The sequence below is a fragment of the Lynx canadensis genome, chromosome B1 (assembly GCF_007474595.2).
Source record: "Lynx canadensis isolate LIC74 chromosome B1, mLynCan4.pri.v2, whole genome shotgun sequence".
In the NCBI taxonomy this organism is placed as follows: Eukaryota; Metazoa; Chordata; class Mammalia; order Carnivora; family Felidae; genus Lynx; species Lynx canadensis.
This window is the reverse complement of record NC_044306.2, coordinates 76,050,731-76,076,750: the sequence shown is the minus strand read 5'-3', so window position 1 is coordinate 76,076,750 and position 26,020 is coordinate 76,050,731. Positions and strand designations below refer to the sequence as shown.

Sequence of the window (26,020 nt, the reverse complement as noted above, 5' to 3'; positions counted from 1 at the left end):
TGGCTGACAAAATTACGGTTAAGTAAATTATGTTGTGTCAAATTTACTTAACTCTTCCCCAGTTATTGGGCATTTAAATGGTTTTCGTGCTTTACAGTTAAGTGTTTGTATGTGTGTGTATATATATGTATATATATATATATATAATTTAATTTTATTTTAATTCGAGTAGAGTCAACAGGCAGTGTAATAGTTTTAGGTGTACAATATAGTGATTCAACACTTCTGTACACACCCAGTGCTCATCACCACAAGTGCACTCCTTAATCCCCATCACCTATTTAACCCATCCCCTCACTCATCTCTCTGGTAACCATCAGTTTGTTCTCTGTAGTTAAGGGCCAAATTTAAGTGTAGCATTTATTGTTTTCTTATAAGATGTTCTTACCTGGACATTTGTCTAGCTTCCACCTATTTTGATCTTGAACAGTGACTTCTTGTGGTTTTGTTTAGCATTTGCATTAGCTTCTGCCTTTTGTACTCTGTGTTTGGAGTTAGTGTTTTTGCTGTGCTCTCCAGGACACTTCTAGGTGTTCTTTGTATTTCTCTCAGGTAGGATAATTTCCCAACATTCTTCAGACTCCTGTATTTCTGGCTGTACGGTAGGGATTAAGCCATCCATTTGTGTTGTGAAACTTATCTTCCCAGTTAGGCCTGATGATAGGAGATGTGTGTCTAAGACCAAAGTAAACCTTGCTCGTGGGCTGGCAAAAAAGCTGGAACTTTCAACTGTCAAAGTCAGGGTAGGTCAGAGGTACCAGGGAATATTTTGGGAGTATTCCACACTTTTAAAAAGTTGATTGTGAAAGTTGTTTGTGGCCCTGCCTTGACTATTTTGTATTGTATTGTCATTATCTTAATACAATGCTGCTGATGCAGGGGTATGGATTTATTTAGTTTCATGTTTTTTTTTTTTTTCTTCTATTCTGAAAGAAGTGTGTAGTTGTCTAACATCTCTTAGACAATGGAGGAATCCTCTACTTTCTGCTACCCAGAGGGAGTCTTTCATTTTTGGCGAACATTCAGGTGTTTAAGTAAAAATTTACTTTTTGCTTATAATTTTCTTTTTGATAAAGAGAGGTGCGATCTGAGGAGAACCCTCTCAGTGTACCACAAATGGTGGGGAAAGGGAGGGGAGAAAGACTAGAGAGTCTTAGACTGGGTTTTAGCAGTTTATTAATGATCGTGGGATATTTTTTATTCCTTTCTGTAGATTTCGGAAGTCTTCTTCTGGGAGTTTCCAACAGTGCCAAGTGTTGGAGAAATCTTTTCTGCCCCTCTGATAGCGTGAATTGAGCAAATACAGCCCAGCATTACGCTACCAAAGACAGCAATCTCAGGTAACATCTTCTCATTACTATTAGTATGAGTTCAGTACTGTTCTGTAACAGGCTTAAAAAAAAACCTACTTGAACTTACACATCCAAGTGAACATTATCTTGTTCACAACAGTTTGAGAGGCTGTCCTGTACTCAAAACATTTACATAAACGTAAAAAAACCAATTTATTTATGTGTTTTTTGGATCTACATCTCTATCCTCTAGTAGCATTCTTTTTTTTTTTTTTTTTAATTTTTAAACGTTTATTCATTTTTTTGAGAGGCAGAGACAGAGCGCAAGTGGGGTAGGGGCAGAGAGAGAGACAGACGCAGAATCTGAAGCAGGCTCCAGGCTCTGAGCTGTCAGCACAGAGCCCGAACCCCACGTGGGGCTCGAACCTGCAAGATCATGACCTGAACTTTGGTAGCTTAACTTACTGAGCCACCCAGGCGCCCCTCTCCAGTAGCACTCGTAAACATATTTTCTGTGGTGGCACATCTCAACCCTGTGGGGGTGTATTTGGGAAGTAGTCTACACTTCTTTAGAGCTAGGGTGATGAATCTGTGGGGCTCTACTTTTGATCAAAAACCACAAGGTACAGTAACATAATGAAAACAGTTTTCCTTTTTGTAATTTGTGTGTTTGAAGGCTTATACACTGTATTAAAGTTAATTCTAAGAGGTGACTCTAAGTTTCAAACAATGGTAGTATTGTTAAACAATAGGGCTTATAGTTTGCAGAGAAGCATGTGCTATCTATTTGACTATGTATATGTTGGTATTCTTTCTTATTAAAATCAATCAGTCTGCATTGTAGAAAGGGTTCCTGTATTAATGAGGTTAAATAAGATGGGATCTAAACTTCAGGTATACCTCTACGCCTTGTAATTTGCATCTTACTGGTGGTGTGTTTTGCATTGTTTTTCCAAGTGTTATTAGGGTGCTTGTTAAAAATGCACATTAAAAATTCAAATTATTAGGCCCCAATCTAGGGTGTCACAATCAGAATGGTGTGGGGAGGGTTTTGGGAATCTGCATTTGTCAAGTAAATACCATCGAAGATTGACATCCCCAGTGTCGTAAAAGCATATCTCTATCTAATCTTTGTATTTTTTTTTTTTTAATGTGAAGCTGTTGTTGCATAGTTATTTCCTTGATATTTGCTTTGAATATAATAGCACAGGACTACATTCTCAAGTAGCTTATCATTAGATCAAATGGAGGGTGTAATTGAATAAAACTGTACTTTGAACTTTAGGTCTAAATTCAAAGTGGATGTATTTTTTCCTTAGGTGCAAATCATAAATCTATTTTTGACATCCAGATGCCAAATGCTAAATTTTATGAAATATCTGCTCTTCATATTTGCTAATAAGTTGTACCTCAGATATCTTCTTCAAGTGTGGCTGGGAAAGAGGAATGGGGAGGCACTGGAGGCCCCTGGAGTCTATGCTACACTCATTTACCATCCAGCCCAGTGTTTTCCAGTAAATACAGTGAGGAAAGTTTTGCTGTGCAATTTATGATTCAAACAGAAAAAAGACTTGGGGCGCCTGGATGCCTCCTGTGTCCGAGCATCCAACTCTTGGTTTTGGCTCAGGTCATCATCTCACAGTTTGTGGGATTGAGCCCCATGTGCGGCTTCATGCTGGCAACATGGAGCCTGCTTGGGATTCTTTGTCTCCCACTCTCTCTGCCCTTTCCTGCTCTCGTTCTCTTAAAATAAATAAACTTAAAAAAAAAAAAAAAGGAAAAATTTATAGTGTCCTGAAATTTTGTGAAGCTCTTTGAACCCCCCCAATGAAAGGGAGTATTAACATGAAATGAAACAGTAGCCTTTGTTACGATGTTATTTTCATTACCATGTACATTCTTTAGTAATCGTTCCTATAAATTTACTATTTTTAGGTAGTGTAAGCCTTGCGTATAAAGTGCGTTAGTTTTTAGATATTTTCAAGTTTACAGATTATACCTTTACTTTAAAAGATATGTGCACGGGGCGCCTGGGTGGCGCAGTCGGTTAAGCGTCCGACTTCAGCCAGGTCACGATCTCGCGGTCCGGGAGTTCGAGCCCCGCGTCAGGCTCTGGGCTGATGGCTCAGAGCCTGGAGCCTGTTTCTGATTCTGTGTCTCCCTCTCTCTCTGCCCCTCCCCCGTTCATGCTCTGTCTCTCTCTGTTCCAAAAATAAATAAACGTTGAAAAAAAAAATTTAAAAGATATGTGCAATATTATAGCATTCTGTGCATGTTAATATTGAGAGATAAATGTAAAATAAAAATGTGACTGTAGATTTCTAAGTGAAGGCTATTATCTTGAGATGCTTGTTTCCTTTTTTTAAATATATAGTTTTTTATGTTTATTTTTGAGAGAGAAGGACAGCACAAGCAGGGGAGGGGCAGAGAGAGAGGGAGACACAGAATCTGAAACAGGCTCCAAGCTCTGCGCTCAGAGCCTGATGTGGGGCTCAAACCCATGAACCGTGAGATCATGACCTGAACTGAAGTCAGACACCCAACCGACTGAGCCACCCAGGCCCAGAATTTCCTTACTTTTTAAGGCTAAATCATATTCTACTACATTTTTGTGTTATCCATTCATCAACTGATGGACTTTTGGGTTGCTTCAGCTTTTTTGGCTGTCACGAATACTGCTGCTATGTATGTGGTGTATAAATATGTTTGTGTCCCTGTGTTCAGTTATTTTATTATATATATATTATTATATATATATTCTAGTATATATCTAGAAGTGGAATTGCTAGATCAAATGGTAATTCCATTTTTGATTTTATGAAGCACTGTTTTCCTTAGCAGCTACATCACTTTACAGTCCCACCAATGGTACTCAAGAGCTCTCTACATCCTCACTGACACTGGTTATTGATTTTTTGTTTTTTTGTTTTTTTTTATTTTTATTTATTTTTATTATTTTTAAAATTTACCTCCAAGTTAGTTAGCATATAGTACAACAATGATTTCAGGAGTAGATTCCTTAATGCCCCTTACCCATTTAGCCCATCCCCCCTCCCACAACCCCTCTAGTAACCCTCTGTTTGTTCTCCATATTTAAGAATCTCTTATGTTTTGTCCCCCTCCCTGTTTTTATATTATTTTTGCTTCCCTTCCCTTGTATTCATCTATTCTGTGTCTTAAAGTCCTCATATGAGTGAAGTCCTATGATATTTGTCTTTCTCTGACTAATTTCGCTTAGCATAATACCCTCTAGTTCCATCCACATAGTTGCAAATGGCAAGATTTCATTCTTTTTGATTGCCGAGTAATACACCATTGTATATATATATATACCACATCCTCTTTATCCATTCATCCGTGATGGACATTTGAGCTCTTTCCATACTTTGGCTATTGGTGATAGTGCTACTATAAACATTGGGATGCATGTGCCCCTTCAAAACAGCATACATTTTTCCCTTGGATAAATACCTAGTAGTGCAATTGCTGGGTCATAAGGTAGTTCTATTTTTAATTTTTTGAGGAACCTCCATACTGTTTTCCAGAGTGGCTGCACCAGTTTGCATTCCCACCAGCAATGCAAGAGATCCTCTTTCTCCCCATCCTCGCCAACATCTGTTATGTTTGTTTGTTTGTTTTTAACATTTATTTATTTTTTTGAGACAGAGAGACAGAGCATGAACGGGGGAGGGTCAGAGAGAGGGAGACACAGAATCGGAAACAGGCTCCAGGCTCTGAGCCATCAGCCCAGAGCCCAACGCGGAGTTCGAACTCACGGACCTCGAGATCGTGACCTGAGCTGAAGTCGGCCGCTCAACCGACTGAGCCACCCAGGCGCCCCTGTTATGTTTGTTTTCTAATAGCAGACTTTCCGATGGATGTGAGTTGGTATTTTGTAGTTTTGATATGCCTTTCCCAAATGATTAGTGATGGTGAACACCTTTTCATATGCTTGTTGGCCCTATGTGTACCTTTTTTTTTGAGAAATGTTTAGTCAAGTCCTTTGTCCATTTTTTTAAAAAAAAAATTTAATGTGTATTTTTGAGAGAGAGAGAGAGAGAGAGAGAGAGAGAGAGCAAGTGCTTAAGCTGGGGAGGGGCAGAGAGAGAGAGAGGGAGACACAGAATCCGAAGCAGGCTCCAGGCTCTGAGCTGCCAGCACAGAGCCTGACGTGGGGCTCAAACCCACGAACTATGAGATCATGACCTGAGCCAAAGTCAGATGCTCAAATGACTGAGCCACCCAGGCACCCCTTGTCCTTTGTCTATTCTTTAATTGGGTCATTTGTCTTTTAGTTTTGAGTTGTATTTTTTTAATATATACTATATTCTGATATTAATCCTTTATCAGAAATATGACTTGCACATATTTTCTCCCATTCTGTGGGTTGCCTTTTCACTCTGTATATTGTGTCCTTTGATGCACCAAAGTTTTAAATTTTGATATAGTTCAGTATATCTGTTTTCACTTTTGTTGCCTGTGCAAATCAAGGTCATGAAGCTTTCTCCCTGTCTTTTCTTGTAAGAGTTTTTTTAGTTTTAGTTTTTATTTTAGGTCTTTGATCCATTTTGAGGTAATTTTTGTATATGGTGTAAAGTAAGGGTCCAACTTCATTGTTTTGTGTATGGGTATCTGGTTTTCCCAACACTATTTGTTGAAGTGAAGTTTGTATTTTTAAAAACAGTTTAGGATAAGGAAAAGAAAAGCAGAAAATCATAAATGGCTATGTTGTATCTATGTAGGAATAACCAGAACTCCTCTGTTTGTAATTAAGAAGATATGTCAGACTATTTCAGAAACAAAACAAAAAGAAAAAAAAGACTATTTCAGAAACTATTTTATAAATATGAAGCCCACTTAGACTAAGGTTTAATAAATGTAGGTTAGTGTAAAGCCTGTGTTTAAGTTTTATGTTTGTTAATTGGTGGGCAGTGACTTCTTGTATTTGGGCTTTGATTATGGTAAACTCTGTTTTGTTTTTTAGGTATGGGTGTGTGTGTGTATGAGACCTGATACAGGGCTTTTCTCAGTTAACTCTGGCCAATGAAGGATCTTGTCGTTTTATGGAGCTTTAGTTTCAAGATTGTAACAGAATCAACGTTTTTGTGGTAAAGAATAGCCAGTAATGAATCCTGGGAAAAACCTGTAGCCAGCTCAAACATTCACCTGTCTGTGTAGCAGAAGTTATTTGGAACCTGTTTTTGCCTCTTAGCTGTAAAAAGCAGTGTGTGTGTGTCAACGGAATATTTACACTGGTTTTGGAAAGGTCAGACATCAGATATTGTACCCTTAGAAGTCAGGTTATTTTTGGGAGGGGAGGAGGGTACTGGGCACCGAGTGGGAAGAATATAATAGCAAATATATGTAACTGAGAGGAAAGCCTGGGCAGAAGATAGAGGGAACAGTTCAGGTGGGTATAGGAGTGGCATGGATAATGAAAGGATTGCATACTTAGGCACATTACTTTCTTCAGAGGAAATGGTAGCAGATAATAAAGGTAGCACAGTAAGTACTACAGATGGAAAGTGGGTTTGAAAGGAGTTGGAGACAATATGATATAAAATGTATATGATAGTCTTGGGGAGATGCTGTCAGTGGAATTCATCTGTTAGGGATTTTGTTCTCAGAACAGTGAGACAAATAGCAGGTAGACAGAGGCAATTACAGATATTCTGAGCTGTTGAGGGAATTACATATTTGAATGTAGTGTTTCAGGGTTAAGACTTGTCTACACGAGAGAAGAGCCACAGTGACAGCAGCACTAGAATGCTGTCTTTTGGACGTAAATCCGGGATGTCTGAGTCATGCAGAATTGGGGTGGTGAGTGGCTCCCATGGCTTTGTGTGGAACCAGTGGGAAACCACTGTCAAAAGTGGTTTTGAATAAAAAATCTAGCCTCAAAACTGGACTAGATTTTTCTGAGTAAATAATGCTGAGGGAGCATAAGGCAAGCTGATAGGTAGCAAACGCCAACCCCCCAGGTGGGGTATGTGTGATGTTATTCCTCTGACACTCCTGGCTGTGCAAGAACACAAGAAAGGAGAAAACAAATGGTTAACTGATAGAGATCACAGTCATGCAGGACATGAGTCTCCATCAGTTTACGAATATCGTAGTAAATTACAAGAAAAATGCAATCTTGTTAATAGCCTAATCTCCAGAAACCTATAGGCTCAGTTTCCTGGAGCCCCAACATCACCCTCCCCTTCATAGTGATGTGGGGAACAAAGGCAAGAAGGAAATGGCAGGTAAAATTAAATTTCTTTATAACCTGCAGCCCACTGACAAATACTTAAGGCAAATACAGAGTGTGGATAACATTTCTCCAGGAACCTCTTCTGTCATCATGTTAATGTCTTGCTAGAGGGAAAATAACCTTAGCTTGAGAATAGCAAGGGCTCAGGTATCTTAGGAGTCTTCTTTCACTTATGAAAGTCCTTTTAGAGGCCTCCCTTTTTGCCTTTACCTCCCCCAATTCCATAGTATATAATCAGTTACTCTTCACAACCCCAGTGCAGCTCTTTCTGCCTACGGGTCCTGTTCATGCTTTAATAAAATCACCTTTTGGCACCAAAGAATTCTTTCTTGGCTGTCAGCTCTGGACCCCCACCACTCCAAAACCCCATCAAATAACATAAAGAGATACCTAAAATGACTTTGTACAGTCAAATAATCAAACCAGCTACCTAGTGCTTTCATTCTGAAATTTGTTCATTCTGCATATATCTTTTCATAATTTATAGACTTTAAAATCACGATCTATCTTTAAATTGTTTTGTGAAATCTGTCCTTTTATGTATTCAGTTATTTTTATTTCTTCATAGGTTCCACGACCCTTGTAATTTCATTCTAGCTTAGTTTGGATCTTTTCCAGCTCTGTATGTTTCTTCCAGTTTACCAGAACGGCTTAGAATAAATGTATGTAATTTATGTTTGGTCATGTTTTCTATTTATTTTCAACAACGTTCCTGAAACGCATTGGCTTTTCTTGGTCTTTAAGGGTATAAGGCTGCCCTGAATCGGTGTACAGAGAAAAGTCTCTAAATGGCTCTAGTGCAGACCAGAGGTTGTCAAAGTATGGTCCCCAGATGCACAGCATCAGCTTCACCTGGACGCTTGTTAGAAATGTAAATTCTTGGGGAGCCTGAATGGCTCAGTTGGTTAAGTGTCCGACTTCGGCTCAGGTCATGATCTTGTGGTTCATGAGTTCGAGCCCTGTGTCGGGCTCTGTGCTGATAGCTCAGAGCCCGGAACCTGCTTCGGATTCTGTGTCTCCCTCTCTCTCTGCCCCTCCCCTGTTTGCTTGCATGTGTGCGCACTCTCTCTCTCTCTCAAAAATAAATACTAAAAAAATTAAAAAGAAATGTGAATTCTTAGGTTGAATCAGAAACTCTGAGGGTAGAGCTCAGGTAGTTATGTTTAACAAGACCTCAGATGATCCTGATGCATATTACAGTTTGAGAATTGCTTCAGTCATTCTCATTAGCTATGTGCTATTGTCCAAGTCATACGTATTCGTTAAAAATTTTTTTTTAAATGTTTATTTATTTTTAAGAGAGAGACAGAGTGCAAGTGGGGGAGGGGCAGAGAGAGAGAGAGGGAGACACAGAATCCGAAGCAGGCTCCAGGCTCTGAGCCATCAGCACTGAGCCTGATGTGGGGCTCATACCCATGAATGGTGAGATCATGACCTGAGCCAAAGCCAGATGCTTAACCGACTAAGCCACCCAGGTGCCCCGTCATTCATATTCTTTAGCTCTTGGTTTCCTGATCAGATAAAGCAAGGGTTCTCAAATATTAGTGTGCACACAAATTATCTAGTGAGCTTATTTAAAAAATTTTAAAAAGCAGTAAATTTTTTCTAACCTCATACCCTGAGATTCTGATTCAGTAGGTCTTGGATGACTCCGTTGTCTACTTTTCAGCAAATTTTCATATTTATGATCTGAACCAGTGGATGTCTCTGAGTTTCCTTCAAGTTATAAAGTAATGGGATTTAAAATGGCTTTTTTGGGAGGTTCAGTAACTGAAGCTTGGGGGCCAGAACTTTATTTGCAAAGTGCAGTTTGGATTATTTTTCACTGAAACCAATATGTTCTGATTTTGAAAAATCAGAATCTTACCTTGAAAAATCTTGTTCTTTCTTGACTACTTAGATTATTGTAGGAGATTTTTCTGATGCTAATCCTCATTGGTAAGGCAGTCTGCTCACTTAAAAGAGCTTTCTGACTCTTGTAAACTTGGAGATTTCATTATGTGGTTCTTTAGGTAATTTATAAAAATAAACACTGGCTCTTAGGGAATACTGCCTTTTACTGAGGTCTTTTTGTCCTTACCCTTTATTTATAATCTCTGAGATTGTTCCCTCTGTGTGATGTTTCCCTCATCTGACTTTTGAAGGAATTGAGATCAAGCCTCCCTGATATGTGCCACTTTGGCATGTGGATTACTTTGAGCTGAATTAGAGGCCCAAAAGACTCAGAGATTTCCCCTCCCTCTTAGGGGCCTAAAAGAATTTATATAGGGGGCTTGGTCCAGGAAGAGAACTGTCACCAGAGATAACTATAAGGAATATGGTCTAAGTGTGGTAAGCTTGGGGGAAGCTTGGCTAGGCCTGGAAACCAGGTTCCTTTCTGTATCTCATTGTCTTTGAATGGCATGGAAAACATTTGTTTTCCAAACATTAGCTCTTCCCACCTTTTGTAAATTGTCTTTCTCCCCTTTGAAGTCTCACGCCCCTACCCCCTTCTCCTTAGCTCAGGATGGCATATAAGCCTCAACTGCCCAACTGCCTGTGGGTCACATTTTTGGGGACTCCTGAATGTATGTAATAAAATCGGTTTTTCTACTGTTAATCTGTCTTTAGTCAATTTAATTAATAGACAGCCAAAAGAACCTAGAAAGGTAGAAGAAAATTTGCTGCTCCCCTCCCATGCCATTCATATTTTTGTTTCTTTAATTTTTATGGTACAATCTTATTAGAAATATTTTTTGTGAGTCTCCCTCTTAGTGGCTGCTCCTTCTCAGTCTTTTTTTTCCTTTATCCCTTGAATGTCAGGGTTCCCCAGGAGCTTCTTTCCTCCACATCTCACCTACGTGCTCTCCCCGCAGGGCCCGCTTCTGCATGTCTGCCAGGCCTTGCTCAAATGACCCCTTAATACCACCCTTTCTAAAGTAGCACCTGACTCTCAGAACTCCCCTCTGAGCTTTAGTTCATGTAATCAGCTGCCTACTGGATATCTCACAGGCAGATCCAGTGAAAATATCCAAAACAGGACTCTTCTTTCTACTCCCCTGAAATCTCTCATGTTCCTTGTCTTGGTGAATGGCATCACCATCACCCTTTATGTAGCTGACATTTGTCCAGCATTCCCTATGTGCCAGGGACTGTTCTAAGGACTTTCAGGTAAGTCTCACACAATTTTTTGAGGTAGATTCTATTGTTATTCCTATCATACAGATGTGGATACCCGAGTATGTGGCTTAAGTAATTTCCCCAAGGTCACAGCTGTTAATTGGTGGAAATGGAATCCCAGAGTTTGTAGTCTTAATCATTGTGCTCTGCTACCTTCCTCTCTCGGAAGCCTAGCCAGATGTCTAGGATTACCCTTTACTTCACCCTCTTTCCCTCTGCATGTCTGCTCAGTCCTCTTGAGCACATCTACTAAATTTCAGAAGCACAATCTACTTCTCTGTCTCTGTCTCTCTTTTTTTAAGTTTATTTATTTTGAGAGAGAGAGAGAGAGAGAGAGAGAGAGAGAGAGAGAACGAACTTGTACATGAACAGAGGAGGGGCAGACAGAGAGGGAGAGAAAGAATCCCAAGCAGGCTCACACTGTCATCATGGAGCTGGATGTCGAGCTTGAACTCATGAACCCTGAGATCATGACCTGAGCCAAAATCTAGAGTCAGACGCTTAACTAACTGAGCCACCCAGGTGTCCCTCTCTGCTTTCTATTGTAAGTATTCTGATCTAGGCCTGCATCATCTCTCGCCCCTGCAATTATAACCTGTGTCCTCTTTCCATCCATTTCTTTATATTATGGCCAGTGTGTTATTCTTCCTTGTAGTAAATCTGATTATGACACTTTTCTGTACTCACCAGCCTAACCTTTCCATGATCAGATAGCTAGTATTGGGTGAATCCTCGATTATTCCACTTCTCTGTTGGGCAAGCCCCAGGAGTTCTGAGGAAAGAATGTTTCAGGCATTTGAAGAATCTCACCCTAAGGCAGAAAGCTGGAAGGGTGCAGGTACCCGCACCTTGGTGGTACCTATATTTTGAGAGTTTCAAAATAAAAAGATAATTGATATCTTTGTTTTTGCCTCTTTGGGTCCTTAATTTGTATTTAGAGAAATAAAAGAACAAAAAAGTCAGAGTCAGGTCTGGTGCAGAGAAGGGTCGGTATCTGTCCTTTTGGAAGTTCTCTGGAAGAGTGCGGTCCCCACTCCCACTCCAGTTCTGTGCTCTGGCAAAGCATACCGTTTGCATTCCCTACAATACGTCACGGTCCCTCTTTTCCTCTGGGTCTTTTCATATGCTTTTCCCTCCACCTAGAATACTCCTCCCTCACTGTCTCTTCGTCTGGCTAACACTACCATTTCCGTTTTCAGGTCTCAACTTAAATTTCAGATCACCTGGGAAACCACCTCTGATCCCATTTACCTTTCAACAGTTTGGGTTAAATGCTTTTTCTTACCTGCTGCCATAGCATACCATTCTTTCCATACCATCTGATTTATAAAAAAAGTTTTTTTATTTTGAGAGAGGGAGAGTGAATTGGGGGGGGGGTGGTTTGCAGAGAGAGAGGGAAGGAGAAACACAAGCAGGCTTCATGCCCAGTTCAGAGCCTGACATGGGGCTTGATCCCACAACCATGAGATCATGACCTGAGCTGAAATCAAGTGTCAGATGCTTAACTGACTGAGCCACCCAGGTGCCCATGTAAAACTGTTTCTTAATTGTTCAGTTTTTCTTTTAGACTGTAAGCTACATTATTGCTGTGTTTCCATTGCCCAGAGTAGCTATTGATTGTATGGAAGAGTAAATGAGTATTTAAATGAACTAATTAATTCCTGCCAATTCCAGCTGCTTCGTACCTTTTTAAAAATAACTCTGTAAGTTGATATATCAGTTAGGGTTAGGTTCACCCATAAGTAACTACCAGAACCAATGGCTCAAACAAATTAGGGGATTATTTTTCTTCCACATAAAACAAGTCTGGCACTAGGCTATCCAGGCTTAGTGTGGTGGTTTCTTGATTATCAGGGACCTAGGTCCTTCCATCTTTCAGCTTTACTATCTTGGTGTGATCCTTGCCCCATGTTCCCATCTCAAGATGGACGTAAGAAGTCTAGCCCAAGTGTAGGTCCTCATTCTAGGAACGAAGGGAAAGTCACAATGCAAAAGGGAGCTTGCCAGCAGTCTGCCTCTTGCCTCCACCCTTTTTAGGGGCTTTCCTGAAAGGCCTTCATGGATTTCCTTCATGGATTTCCCCTTATACTCATTGGTCAGACGGTATCATAGTATCACCTCTGGCTATAGGGAGGCCAGGAGATTTTTTTTTTTTTTAAATTTACTGTTTATTTTTGAGAGAGCAAGAGACAGAGTGGGAGCAGGGAAGGGGCAGAGAGAGAGGGAGACACAGCATCTGAAGCAGGCTCCAGGCTCCGAGCTGTCAGCACAGAGCCCGACGCGGGGCTTGAACCCACGAGCTGTGGGATCATGACCTGAGCTGAAGTCGGATGCTTACCGACTGAGCCACCTAGGTGCCCCTCTTTTTTTTTTTTTTTCAAATGTTTGTTTATTTTTGAGAGACAGACAGTGTACAAGTGGGGGAGGGGCAGATAGAGAGAAAGACACAGAATCTGAAGCAGGCTCCAGGCTCTGAGCTGTCAGCACAGAGCCTGACATGGGGCTTGAACTCATGAACTATGAGATCGTGACCTGATCTGAAGTCGGATGCTTAACTGACTGAGCCACCCACGCACCCCCAGGAGATCTACTTTTTGCCTTAGATCTTGGCTGCTTGCTGCAAAATTGGTATTCTGTTAATAAAGGAGAGAATTAGCAATCTACTTGGATATTTTATGATCTTTATTCACAGGCATGTAAAAAATCTAAATGATTACTTTTATGAAACATTTTTTTCTGGGTATTTGCACTTAGTGATTTGAGAGTATACCGTAAAGTCTCATTGAGATGCGCCCCAGTCTTCTGGTGGGAGTATAAATTGCTAGAATATTTAGCAAAATATTTGGCAAGAGATATCAAGAAGTAAGAAATTTCTATCTTCAATCTCCTTCTCTTCGCTCTTCTGTAAAGCTAAAATCTAAATTCCATAAATTGGATTATTTTGAGAATGTAATGACTTGGGAAAATGCTTAGGATATAATATTAAAGGGAAGGAGCAGGAATCAAAATTTGATCCCAAGTCATTAAATTCTTTAAAAAAAAAATGCAATTTTAACAGTTGTCATTCATTCCACTATAAGAATATATTTAATCCTTTTCTTATTATTGAACACAAGCTTGTTCCAGTTTTTTCACTATTAAAAATATTCTTATGAGGGGCGCCTGAGTGGCTCAGTCGGTTAAGCGTCCAACTTCGGCTCAGGTCACGATCTCGCGGTCCGTGAGTTCGAGCCCCGCGTCGGGCTCTGGGCTGATGGCTTGGAGCCTGGAGCCTGCTTCCGATTCTGTGTCTCCCTCTCTCTCTGCCCCTCCCCCGTTCATGCTCTGTCTCTGTCTCAAAAATAAATAAAAAACATTTAAAAAAAATTAAAAAAAATATTCTTATGAAAGACTTAGTACATTTGTATATAATTTTATTTAGATTTCTGTGTTTTTGGTAGATTTATAGAAGAATGAACAGAAGAGATTGAAGATTTGGATCCCTTATTTGTTGATTTCTGTTGCCAGTTCTTTTGCCACACATATCTTATACCTCTGATTTTGTAAAATTTATGAAATTATTAGGAAATGTAGGAAAAAGAGTAGAAAGATATTAGAGCTTTAAAAATAGTATATTGCTTATGCTTTGAGTCATTTTTACTATTCTTGTATTTTCTATATATTCTTTGCAGTGACTATTGTTTTTTATTATTTAAAAAAGGAATTCAGTTGAAAATAAAGAATATGCCTTCTATTTTGATGATCAACCACTGCTTTGCTATTTAGGGTCTTATCATCAAAGGTAAAGTTATATATTGATGTTTTAATCACAGAAGAATAAGCAATGGCAGATGTATCCTCTAGGGTTTAGAATTTACATGTTAGACATGTTTTCCTGAATTGGTGTAAAGATCCCTTCTCTAGTTTGTCTGGTATTTCAACCTTACCTAATGGAAACTAGAAAGTTGAAATAACAAACGTTGCTGGGTCTTTTTATTTTCCCCAGTGGCATTTGTTGTAGTTGTTAAAAACAAAAGCACCACAAAACTTGAATTCTCGTATTCAGTAGCTGGATTGGAGTATCACCTCTATGTAGTCCTAGGGTCATTTTTAACTAAGTCATCATTTCCAGGGCAATTCTATTAATATATAAGTATATATTTGTTTCTAGAGAAAAATAATGAGAGGACCATGGAGTGTATGGGTTCATGTAAGTGACCCTTAGGCAAGATAGTGACCTCTTTCATATTCACAGGCTCTGTAGGCAGGAATAGAGTAATTTTAGAGGTGCATTCCAGAGTGTTATGTAAGGAGAGAGTGTATGAAAACCATGTGAAATATAAACCAAAGTAGTGTCAGTTAAAAAACAACAAAAACAAACCTCTAAATCAACACTGTATGTCAGAATTTGGGGACCTCGGGATGGGAATGCAAGGTTTAGTTATGTTTAGTGGGGAGAGGGCAGATTTGTGGGAATTTGTTTTGAGTAGTTTCCTTCAGGCTCCTGAGAATGAGCATACTTTTCTAATGTAAAATCATTCTGTGGGCTGCTATAAGATTTTGCCCCTAATTCTGTTTTCCCTCAATTGAGAAAATAATACTGATAGAAAGGTATGAAGACTCTACTTATATTTTTAAGTAACTTGGTATTTTATTAAATATAATACTGTCTGTATACTGTCTATAGGTACTCAAAAAGTGGTTAAAGTGGAGTTTGGGCAACAATGGCCCATGGACCAAATCTGGCCTGCTGTCTGTTTTTTTTTTTTTTTTTTTTTAAACCATCTACCAGCTGAGAATAGTTAGGGCATTTTTTTTTTTTTAATGTTTATTCAGTTTTCAGAGATAGAGTGTAAGCAGGGGAGGGGCAGAGAGAGAGAGGGAGACACAGAATCCGAAGCAGGCTCCAAGCTCTGAGCTGTCAGCACAGAGCCGGACACGGGGCTTGATCTCACAAACCGTGAGATCATGACCTGAGCTGAAGTTGGCTGCTTAACTAACTGTCACTCAGGTGCCACAGTTTAGGCATTTTTAAATGCTTGGGAAAAAAAAGAGACAGGAATATGTATAGAGAGCATACAGTTGATGCATGAACAATGTAGGGAGTTAGGGGCACTGGCTTCCCAGAAAATCCACAGCTGGGGCACCTGGGTGGCTCAGTGAGTTGAGCATCTGCTCTTGATTTCAGCTTAGGTCATGATCTCGTAGTCTGTGAGTTCGAGCCCTGTGTTGGGCTACTGTCAGCAAGGAGCCTGCTTCAGATCCTCTGTTTCCTTCTCTCTCTGCCTCTCTCTGCCTCTCTCTCTCTCTCTCTCTCTCTCTCTCAAAAATAAATAAACATTAAACAAACAGAAAATAAAATCCATGCTAACGTTCAACTCCCTAAAAACCTTCCTAAAATCACTAATAGCCTCCTATTGACCAGAAGTATTACTGATAACACAGACAGATAATTACTACACATTTTGTATGTTATATGTATTATATACTGTATTCTTAAAGTAAGCTAGAGAAAAAATATTATTAAGAAAATCATAAGGATGAGAAAATACATTTATAGTTCTGTATTTATTGAAAAAAAATCCACATATAAGTTGACCTGGGTAGTTCAAACATGTGTTGTTCAAGGATCAACTGTATATGTATCTTGAAAAGCCTAAAATATTCACTGCCTGGCTCTTTACAGGAAAGAAAAAAAAAAAAAAAGACAACCCTTGATCTGAAGCAGTTGTTTTCAACCAGAGGCAATTTGCCACCAGGGGACATTTGGCATTGTCTCCAGACATTTTTGGTGGTCACAACTGTGTGGGGTGTGGATGCTACTGGCAATTAGTGGGTAGAGGCCAGAGATGTTGCTAAACATGATGCACAGAATGGCTCCTCAAGACAAACAAAGGACTGATCCAAAATGTTGACAAAGACTTTCTCTTGCCCAAACTTAAGTTAGGCTCCTCTGAGCCTTCTTGCTGACTAGGTCTTAAACTTGGCTCCCATCCTGTTTTTGGCCTGCCTATCTCCATTTTGGCAAGAATTTTGCCAAGCCAGTTTAGTGAAAATACCCCCATTCTTAATATCTGATCAGCTTTGATTCCTGATCAAATTCCATATTCCCCACCCTTGATATCTGCTCAGCAAGAATCCTGTTAGATCAGTTTAGTAAGAATCCCCCATCCTTGCTGTCTTGTCTTAGTAATTTTCTGTCTCCTGACCTCCTCACTCTGCTTGTTGGTTGGTATAAATTCCCAGTTGTCTTTGCTCTATGGAGTTGGAGTTGAGCCTGATCTCACTCCCCTGTTTTGATAGTCTTGACACCTATTATAATGGTCCTGAGTTAAATCCTCCCATACTTGTTTGACAACTGTCAGAATATTTTCTCTTTAACAATATCAGTAGTGTTGTGGTTGATAAACCCTGGACTAAAGTAATTTCAGCTTAGGTCATGATCTCATGACCTAATGTTTGGTACATATATGAATTCAGGGATCACCTCTGCAGAATGACTGCAGTGGGACCCCCCCCCCCCCTTACCTCTGGGGTTCCATTGTTTTATAGGGAGGAAAGACCAGCAAGCACAAACCTGTACTGGGGAACAGTTGCTTCAGGACTTGGAAGAGGCCAACTGTAAAGATACTTTACCCAACAACATTTCCAGGGTAGAGGATGGCTGTGCTCTTTGGGTGGACTTAAGAATGAAATAAGTCCATTTTCTTCTGGAAATAAGGTAGACTCTATCTAGGGGGATTTCAGTTTCAACCTCTCTTTCTCTCCAGTATTTGTTTACACATTGGAATCTTCATTAAAAGATAAAACCTTGGGGTGCCTGGGTGGCTCAGTCGGTTGAGCATCTGACTTCAGCTCAGGTCACGATCTTGTGGTTTGTAGGTTCAAGTCCCGTGTTGGGCTCTGTGCTGACAGCTCAGGGCTCGGAGTCTGCTTTAGATTCTGTGTCTCCCTCCCTCTCTGTCTCTGACCCTTCCCCACTCACACTCTGTCTCTCTCTTTCTCTCTCTCTCAAAAATAAACATTAAAAAAAAAAAAAAAGATAGAACCTTGCAATCTTCAACTGAAAGTAAAATGCTAAAAGGCAAATGTATGAACTTGTTAAAAACAAGTTTAGATAGTTACTAAGCAATAAATGGAAGTGATTACTATATCTTTTGGGTTCTCATTTAGAAGTGTATAAAGAGAACAAGAGTGCACACAGGGTCTGAAGATGTGTTTTTATATCTTGGGGTAGAAGTTAAGGAGATTGGAAATCTTGCTTGGTGACTGAGAGGTAAGAGCAAGTGAAAGACAAGAGCTATAACTTGACTTTTACTGCATATGTAAGTCCCAGTCTCCCATTTCTTTTTTTTTTTTTTTAATTTTTTTTTCAACGTTTATTTATTTTTTTTGAGGACAGAGAGAGACAGAGCATGAACGGGGGAGGGGCAGAGAGAGAGGGAGACACAGAATCGGAAACAGGCTCCAGGCTCTGAGCCATCAGCCCAGAGCCTGACGCGGGGCTCGAACTCACGGACCGCGAGATCGTGACCTGGCTGAAGTCGACGCTTAACCGACTGCGCCATCCAGGCGCCCCCCAGTCTCCCATTTCTTTTGCCTGCTACTTTCCTAAGAACTGGAGCCCTGACCTCTATTCAATCCATGTGTCTTTGCTTCCTTCTCTGGGCAGAAACCCTGGATCGTTGGCTTACCTACTGGTCTGAACTTCTCTTTTTTCCACATGAAGCCAATTCTGCCCAGTACACATCCAGCCTGCTCAACTGAACCCTTCTAGCTGATGGTTATCATTTTCTTTAACATCCTGATTTTCCTTGACCACATTATTCTAGACTGAGTTCTGATACATGACTTCATAAAGTAAGCATAGTTATAAAATGGCCACAAAGCCCTTAATGCATGCCAATTAGAACTTCTCTCTGCATTTCTCTCCATTCTCCACACGTTTTAATTTTTCCCCCATTTTCTTCTGGAAATCTTTCATTTTGATGATGGGAAGTCATAGAGAAGACCATGCTGTTGTTTATAGATCTTCAGCTATTGTCTGGGAGAATATTCTCATAAGAGACTTTATGGGTACTATCAGGATATTGTTTGAGACTATTTTAATGACTTGGAATTGACAACATAGAAGATGTCCAGAAGGACATGGGGAAACTTTAAAATTTGTGCAGAGAGAGGAGGAGAGCATGTGGAGACTTCTAATTAGTAGCCTACTGGACTTTGTGGCCATTCTTTCTTTTTCTAGTCTCCCAAAGGACCATTTTAATGTATTAGCAACTCAGTAAAAGAAGGCAACAATCAGTCAAGCAATGAGGTAGAACCTCCTAATTTACTATTTGTTATTAATAGACATAGAAAAATCTTTTCCCCCCTGGATTAAGTCAAGATCAGCTATTCTCTTCAAATAAAATCTATTAAAAAAAATTAAATCTGCTAATGTATCCTCAGAAATACTGTATAATCTAGGCTGAAGAATACTGAGTTTGGAGACAGCCTACCTAGGTTCGAATCCTATCTCTGCACCTTGTCACCTGGGATGAGTTACTTAACCTCTCTCTGCCTCAGTTTTCCTTTCCTCTCAGCTGTGAGACAGAGAAAATAACAGTATACCTACCCCATAAGATTGTTATAGGGACTCTTGAGGCATATGTCGTTTAATTGTCCTTCAGTTTATTGCTCTTCAGAGATACTGTGTTTTTGCTTTTTTTTTTTTTAAATTAAAAATTTTTTTAACGTTTATTTTTAGTTTTGAGACAGAGAGAGACAGAGCATGAACGGGGGAGGGTCAGAGAGAGGGAGACACAGAATCCGAAATAGGCTCCAGGCTCTGAGCTGTCAGCACAGAGCCCGACGCGAGGCTCGAACTCACAGACCGCAAGATCATGACCTGAGCCGAAGTTGGCCACTCAACCGACTGAGCCACCCAGGCGCCCCTCCTTTTTTTTTTTTTTTTTTTTTAAACAAATTGAAGGTTTGTAGCAACGCCACCATCAAGCAAGTCTTTCAGCACCATTTTTCCTGTGGTTTGCTCACTTCGTGTCTCTGTGTCCCATTTTGGTAATTCTCCTTTTATTTCAAACTTTTTCATTATTATATTATGATGGTCTATGATCAGTGATTATGACTCACTGAAAGCTCAGATGATGGTTAACATTTGTTTAGCAATATTTTAAATTAATGGATACATTAATAAATGCATTAACACAAATATGTATTAATAAATATATTACTACATACATTGCTAAATATATATAAATTAATAAAAACATTGATTTTTTAGATGTAATGCACACTTGCTAGACTAAGGTATGCTGTAAACATAACTTTTATATGCACTGGGAAACCAAAAAGTTCATTTGACTCACTTTACTGCAACATTAATGCAGTGGTTTGGAAGCAAACCTGCAGAATTTCCGAGGTGTGCCTATATTAGTTTATATGTAAGTCTACATGCTCAGTGCCACTGAAGCCTTAGCTATTATTAGTAGTATTTATTACAGTCCTGGAGTTAATGACCTAATCCAGTCAAATATTAATTTAGGGAGTTCAAAGAAATAGGTTCAGACATTTCCAGAAAGAAAAGCCTAAGCATAATTCTTAAATCAGCGAAAGTTAAATGAAAGAGTTGGCAGATTTAAATTATATGTTTTTTGTATAAGTGACTCACCATACACATAGTAGTGTATAGCTTTATGTTTATGGTATCTTCAGCCGACGAAGTACTGCTGCCTTCTGGGTATCTATTATGGCTGTGGTTAAAATGGCACTTGGTTAAATAAGTATCACTGGGCAAATACTGATTTTCTGAAGAACATAGGAATGAAGATTTGTATGGAGTTCAGTTTTGGAGAGGATAGCAAAACACATGGGATTTGAATTTGGGTGATACCAGCCATAATAAAGGCAGTAAAAACACCTGGACTTTGGTCACATGACAGAATAAATTGGCCATTTATGGAGGGGGGCAATTTTTCCTTCATGTTGTTCAGGAGATCGGAATTCAGAAGATTAGACATTTTTCTTTAATCAGTATAGTTGTTTAATTTAGATGTACAGAAACATTTCCAATTGACATTTGCTTTCCTAAAATGCCAAAGGAAATGCCTGAGCTTCATTTTCATATTTTATGCCAATAACCTAATTTTTTTAATGTTTATAATCAAATACACCTGTGTTAATATGTGTTGTACCCATCTGTAAAAAGATGTAATTATGGTATAGAAAACAAATTTAGGAAAGAGATAATGGATTTATTCTTTTAAGTAAAAATATATCTTCTTTCTCCGAAAATGGTTTTTTTTAAGAATACCAGAAAATCTGAGCAGCATTCTGCTAGTTGATTTTTTTTTTTTTTAAAGCATGAAACAGATGCTCCATTGATCCCCGATATGGTTATTTATGTGCCTGGTTTTCTACATGAAGGGAAAAAAGTTTGATTAATTACCATTAACTGTGACATATCCCGTGGGTAATGAATTTCTTTTGTGTGTATCTGTTTTCTCCTTTTTTCAAATAAATTGGTGGCTGTGTAATGGGTTCCTGTAAAGCGGGCTGCCAGAACACTTAGCGGAAAATAAATGCAGCTTCTGCAAAAGCGTAGGATGGCAGTGTTGTCAAGTACTTAGCTGGTGCCTGAGAGATGGGCTGGTCTGCCAATGTCTGTAGGGTCTGAATCCTTAAGTCATTTTTCTGGGAGTTTTGTTAAGGTCCTGGTGGTGCCTGTGCATCCTTGAGGTGGCTGCTTAGGCTTGGAGCTGCAGCATGTTGCCATGAACAACAGTGTGAGCTTGAAGCCAATCCAAGATTAAACCTGTGGCTTTGATTTTGGTAACTCCTACTTCTGTTGTCTCTTGTTATTCAGAGTATCATTGTTGCTGTTCATTAAATCAGTGCTTTCTAATTTGGAGTAACAATAGAATTTGACGTGGTTTTATACATTTTCCTCACTTGACTTAATACAACTATACAGGAGATAGGCAGGGTGCCAATTAGGATAAAGTAGGGTTCAGTGATTTGCCCAATGCCATTAAATAGCATGTGACAGACTGAATCTCAAACCCAGGCCTTCCAAGCCCAAGCTTGTTGGTCATCCTTCTGTACCACGTGCTTTCTCATAGATTGTTGAATTTGATTTGCTGATATTTTGTTGAGAATTTTTATGTCTGTGTTCATTAGAAATTTTGGTCTATAATTTTCATTTCTTGTAATGTCTTTGTCTGGTTTTATACTAGGGTAATGCTGGCTTCATAGAATGAGTTAGGAAGTATTCTCTCTACTTCTATCTTGAAGAAATTATAGAGAATTGGTATAATTCCTAAAATGTTTGGTAGTATCTACCAGTGAACCCATCTGGGCCTGGTATATCTGTTTTAGAAGATTATTAATTATTGATCAATTTCTTTTTTTTTTAAATAAATGTTTATTTTATGAGAGAGAGGGAGAGAGAGCTCCTGTTGTTCAATGTGGATGAAAAATTTGCTTCATAGGTGCAGCTGACTTACATTAAGGGGAGCCAGAAGTTGAAGCATCACAATGATTTAAGAACAAGTGTCCTGAAGGGGTTGAGCCTGTCTAAGGCTGGAGTTGGGTTCTGGGTTCATGGTGTTTGCAGACCTGAGCTGCAAGAGTTTTAGGACCTTATCACAATCTTCTGCCATCAGTGTGACTTAGTGTTAAAATTACCCAGTCTGAGGAGCAGAAAGCAAAAAGAATGAAGAAGAATGAGCAGTGCTTAAGTGACCTATAGGACACCATCAAGCTTAGCAATGTATGCATTACTGGGATCCTTAAAAGAAGAGAGAAAGAAAGGGGCAGAAAGATTATTTGAAGAAATAATGTCTGAAAACTTTCCAAATTTTATGAAAGATATGAATTTACACATCCAAAACTCAAAAAAATTCAAAGTAAGATAAACTCAAAAAGATCCATACCTAGGTACATTGTAATCAAATTATTGGAAGCCAAAGACCAAGAGAACTTGGTAAGCAGCAAGAGAAAATTGACTTGTCACATACATGGGACCCTTAGAAAGATGAACAGCCAACGGGGCACCTGGGTGGCTCAGTCGGTTGAGCAACAGACTTCGGCTCAGGTCATGATCTCACCGTTCATGAGTTCGATCCCCACGTGGGGCTCTATGCTGACAGCTCTGAGCCTGGAGCCTACTTTGGATTCTGTGTGTGTGTGTCTCTCTCTCTGCCCCTCCCCCACTCATGCTCTGTCTCTCTCTGTCTCAGAAATAAATTAGCGTTAAAAAAAAAAAATTAAAAAAAAGCTGAACAGCCAATTTCTCTTCAAGACCATGGAGGCCAGAAGGCCATGGGAGGATATATTTAAAGTGCTGAAAGAAAAATTGTTATCCAAGAATTCTATATTTGGCAAAACTATCCTTCAAAAATGAGGGGGAAGTTAAGGCATTCTTATTTTTTTTTTTTTTTTTTTAAATTTTTTTTTTTCAACGTTTATTTATTTTTGGGACAGAGAGAGACAGAGCATAAACGGGGGAGGGGCAGAGAGAGAGGGAAACACAGAATCGGAAACAGGCTCCAGGCTCTGAGCCATCAGCCCAGAGCCCGACGCGGGGCTCGAACTCACGGACCGCGAGATCGTGACCTGGCTGAAGTCGGACGCTTAACCGACTGCGCCACCCAGGCGCCCCAAGGCATTCTTAGATAAACAAAAGCTAAGGGAGATCATTGCTAGTAGACCTGTCCTGCCAGAAATGCTAGAGAGTCCTTTAGGCTTGAAACAAAAGGACACTAGGCAGTAGTGAAACCATATGAAGAAATAAAGATCATCAATGAAGGTAACTATAGGTAAATATAAAGCTAGTATTATTGTTATTTTAGTAACTTCTCTTTGTCTTTCCTATATGCCTTACTATTTTTTTAAAGTTTATTTTTTTTGAGAGAGAGAGGGACAGAGAGGGCACAAGCAGGGAGGGGGGAGGGACAGAGAGAGAGAGGGAGACATAGAATCTGAAGTAGGCTCTAGGCTCTGAGCTGTCAGTTCAGAGCCCGACGCAGGGCTTGAACCCATGAACTCTGAGATCATGACCTGAGCCAAAGCTCAGGATGCTTAACTGACTGAGCCACCCAGGTACTCCTCCTATGTGATTTAAAAGACAAATGTCTAAATCAGTAATTAGAAACCTGTGTTAATGGGTGCACAATGTATAAAGATATAATTTGTGACAATAACAGCATAAAGTAGGGGTACAGAGCTGGATAGGAACAGATTTAATGCATGTTATTGAAGCTAAGTTGATATTAATTCAAATGGGTTTGTTATAAACTTAGGATATTAACTGTAATCCCCATGGTAACCACTAAGTAATCAATATAATATACCACATTAATAGAACAAAGGGGGAAAAACACATGATCAACTCAATAGATACAGAAAAAGCATCTGACAGAATTCAGCACTCTTTTGTAACAAAAAGGCTTAGAAAGTGGTATCTGGTTGTCTCAGTTGGTTCAGTGTCTGATTCTTGATTTCAGCTCAGGTCATGATCCTAGGGTTGTGGGATTGAGCCCTGTGCTGGGCTCTGCACTGAGTGTGGAGCCTACTTGGGTCTCTCACCCTGCTCCCCCCCAACACCTGCCTCTTTCTTCCACTTGTGCTTGCACTCTCTCTCTCAGATTAAAAAAAAAAAAAAGACTCAGAAGACTAGGAGTAGAAGTGAATTTCCTTAGCATGACAGAGGGCATTTATGAAAAATCCCCAGCGAACGTCATACTCAATGATAAAGACTGAAGGCTGAGATCAGGGTTGGGACAAGGATGTCTGCTTTCACCATTACTATTCAACATTGCACTGGAAGTCCTAACCAGAGCATTCAGGCTAGGAAGAGAAATAAAAGGCATCTAAATTGGAAAGGAAGAAGTGAACTGTTTCTGTTTGTAGATGATGTAATTCTATATATAGAAGCTCCCCAAGAATGCATGCATACACATACGCACAAACTACTCGAGCTAACAAGGAAATTCAACAAAATTGCGGTATAAGATCAACCCACAAAAAGTCAATTGTGTTTCTACACCAGCAATGAACAATTCTAAAGGAAATAAAGCAAAATATCTATCTATCTATCTATCTATCTATCTATCTATCTATCTCCAGGAATAAATTTAACTAAGGAGGTGAAAGACTGATACAGTAGAAAACTATAAAATACCACTGAAATAAATTAAGACTTAAATAAATGGAAAGACCTCAATGTTCATTGACTGGAAGACTTACTATTGTTAAAATGACAGTATTCCCCAAAGTGATCTACAGATTCAAAGCAGTACCTGTCAAAATTGAAATGGATTTTTCCCCCTAGAAATAAAAAAAAGCCAATCCTCAGATTCATACGAAATTACAAGAGACCCTAATTAGTTAAAACATTCTTGAAAAAGAACAAAGTTTGAGGACTTATACTTCCTGATTTAAAAAGTTACTACAGGGGCTCCTGGGTTGGCTAAGTTTTTACTCTTGGTTTCAGCTCAGGTTATAAGCACCCATATGCTCTCTCTCTCCCTCAAAATAAATAAACTTTTAAAAAACAGTTTGTAGTAACAAAGCTGTAGTAATCAAAGTAGTGTGCTCCTGACATAAGGATAGACATTTAGACCATTGGAATAGAGTTGAAGATCCTGGAATAAATTCAAGTATCTATGGCCACTTAATTTGCAATAATTAATTTTCGATAAGGTTAAAAAAACCATTTATTTATTGGGGATGAACAAAAAACAGTCTCTTCAACAAATGGTGCTAACACAACTGGATAACCACATGCAAAAGAATGGATATTGAGCCCACTCAATCTACAAAAATTAACTCAAAAGGCATAGGGCTTAAATACAAGAGTTACAACTATTAACCTACTAGAAGAAGTCATAGGGGTAAATCTTCATGATCTTAGCTTTTACAATGGATTTTAGATTTGACGCCAAAAGCATGAGCAACAAAAGAAAAAATAAATTGACTTCATAAAAATGAACAAATTTTATTAATCAAAGGACATTATTGAGAAAGTGAAAAGACAGTTTACAGAGTGGGAGACAATATTTGTAAGTCCTATATCTGATAAGACACAAGTTCTCAAGTTTTCTTTTTTTTTAATGTTTGTTTGTTTGTTTATTTATTTATTTATTTATTTATTTGAGAGAGAGAAAGAGAGAGACACAGCATGAGCAGGGAAGGGGCAGAGAGAGAGAGAGAGAGAGAGAGAGAGAGAGAGAGGGAGACACAGAATCTGAAGCAGGCTCCAGGCTCTGAGGTGTCAGCCCAGCCCCAGAGCCTGTCGTGGGGCTGGAGCCCATGAGCCATGAGATCACGACGT

The 26,020-nt window shown here is 39.3% G+C and overlaps 1 protein-coding gene across 1 annotated transcript in view; it reads left to right on the top strand.

Annotated features, from left to right (window-relative positions):
• The window catches only part of FAM160A1 (family with sequence similarity 160 member A1), a 244,720-nt gene that overhangs the window by 70,729 nt on the left and 147,971 nt on the right, over positions 1-26,020 (top strand). Inside the window, exon 2 of the mRNA XM_030312922.1 lies at positions 1,214-1,340. The gene's annotated coding sequence lies outside the window, so the exon portion shown is untranslated. The remainder of the gene's footprint in view (positions 1-1,213; positions 1,341-26,020) is intronic.